Source organism: Cynoglossus semilaevis, chromosome 17 (assembly GCF_000523025.1).
Source record: "Cynoglossus semilaevis isolate Cse_v1.0 chromosome 17, Cse_v1.0, whole genome shotgun sequence".
Lineage (NCBI taxonomy): Eukaryota > Metazoa > Chordata > Actinopteri > Pleuronectiformes > Cynoglossidae > Cynoglossus > Cynoglossus semilaevis.
In genome coordinates this window covers 14,061,667-14,064,297 of record NC_024323.1, presented here as the reverse complement: position 1 = coordinate 14,064,297, position 2,631 = coordinate 14,061,667, and positions in this window count along the sequence as shown.

Sequence of the window (2,631 nt, the reverse complement as noted above, 5' to 3'; positions counted from 1 at the left end):
TTGAATTACTGGGAGCTGGAAGGAAATTCAATCAAAATGACAAATTAATTTAGAACTTCCGTTAATCTTCGGCTATTTGCACTGACTTAAATTGACAGTAAACATTTATACAGTATATCTATGTCTAAAATTGACAGTAAACATTTATACAGTATAGTATAGTTCTACACTCACTCTGTCAGAATATAAGATGTGTCTTAACTTGCAAAATTGTTATTGTCAGAATATAAGATGTGTCTTAACTTCCATGCAAAATTGTTACTTAAACTTTCCGGTTCAGTCATGTGACCTGTGACCTGTGGAAGGCTTCTCTAATACGTGCAGCAGCAGCAGCATCGACCACTGTACCTTCCAGTGTCTTTGAGTTGCAGTTGTTCATCAAGCAGCAGACCTGAGCGGCAGCCTCTCGTTTGTAGCCTGTGTTCACCGACCACACCAACTCTATGTTAGGAATCAGGCAGAGTGACGTGCAGTTTTTACTCACCGTCGTGACCGATTTGGAGCCGTCCGACGTCACTGCAGGGAAACAAACAAATAATATTCAGCTTTTGTTTTGTATTGTATTGTAACAAACACCATAAATATATTTAGAAGCACAAATTAACTTTCTCTGTTATTCCCACCTGAGGTGGCCGTGACACACGCTCTGCTCCGCTCAGGACACTGGACTGACACCGTGTTGCTGCACAAACTGTCCGTACACTGGTGACAACGCAGAGACTGAACTGAAACAGGAGAAAAAAAACAGTTTTAATTCTGTATAATGCCACAATTAATTCAGATACATTTTTACATATGTTTATAAATCTACTATAATCTAATGATTCTGATGCTTTTATAATGACCAAATACAGGTTTTTAGCCAGATATGACCAGGAAACAAGTTCCTGGCTGAACAGGTTTAGCAACATGGCTACAGTACCAGCCACGGTCTGCAACGCAGATGTTTTCTTAAAAAATGAATACGAATATACATGTTTATCAGAAAATAATAAGGCAGATCAGTCAGAACGGAACAAAAATGATTCATTTGTATTGATTAATTAAGTAAGTAACTAAGTATTGATCTGTCTCACACATGACTTTTCCAACAACAAACATATGAAATAACATATTTTTCAAGCAAGTTTATAATATAAAAAAACCCCCAAAACTATTAGAGTACATGTCACAGATTGGCACAAAATGGTCAAACTCAAAATAAAAAATGTTCAATTTAAAAGTTAAATTTCCCAAATAAGACAGTAAAAATAAATCAAATTAATGTCATCTTCTCCCAGACAAATCTCATCCAGAACAACATGAAGTACCTGTGTGGATCACAGTCCAGGTCAGACAGACAGACAGCAGCAGCTTCATGTTAGAGGCTGGTTGAAAGTCGTACCAGCAGCTGAACAGAGTTCCACTAACAGGTTATGACAGAAGCTGAGGTTTAACTCAGGTTCCTTTTCAGTCGTGACGTCAGCAAAAAAACAAAACAAACAAATCAAAAACACACCTCATCTGATTTAATCTAAATATTTTACTGAAGCTGTGGAACTCGTTTAAACTGCTCTTTATCTGAAGTTTTATCATCGCTCTTCTCAACCACACACACACACACCTTGTCCTTCTCATGGACAAAGTTCCAATAAAGGCAATCAAACCTCAGACGTTTCTCTACACACTGCTCACATTTGTGGTACTTTTTGTACCTACAGCAGCGTACTGCAGTATTACACCAGATGTTACTGTACAGATGGACACAGCAGGAGACGAGCTGCTGTGCTAGTGCGCTTCATGAACACGCCCATCATAATCACGTGACGGTTTTTGAGTTCCAGTCAGGAATTCTTGATAAGCTTCAGACTCAATGTTCGAGTGAGAATTTATAAAAGGCACAAATGTTGAGATTTCCTCCTTACGACCACAAAAATACAACTTTAGACAGACAATAAAACCTACGAATACTCTGGATTTACTGCCAGTACATAGTTTAAATATCGTTACAAGATCACTGCACATGAATGGACTAAAAAGAAGTAAAAAAAACAACAAAAAACAAACAAAAAAAAAAACCATATCAAACCAGACCTAGGTTGAAAACATCAAACGCTTACAGAGTTCTAGCAATTCATTTAAAGAAGTCAGATAAAACAATTAAAAACTCAGTAAACGTTGGACTAAAACGGAAGTTATCTCGGTGTTCTGCCGGAATAGTGGGACTAATTTCCTCACGAATACAGGTGACGTCACGTGTACGTTTTAGGGCATACATATTATGTTGGAAAGTAAATTGAACTCAAGTTGGGTTTTTTTTTTTACATTATTATCTTTACCATAATGTCCACATTTTTGCTAAAAAAAAGTAACATTATCTTACCCTTATCTTTGTCCCCAAATAAAATCAAACCAAGAGAAAATTGGGCTGTTTATAAAATGTTTAAATATGAATTGTTAGTAGACACTACGCACAAGTGAAGGCTTGCTGAGATAGAATACTACGTCATTAGCTGCCTCAAAAAAAAAAGGAAATTTAGCGCACATCTCCACCTTGTGGCCAAACAGCTAAACGACTTAATAGTTTATGAATGCCGGGAGAGAAACAGAGGGAATTTACATTTTCAAATATTTCATGTGAAATGAAACAGC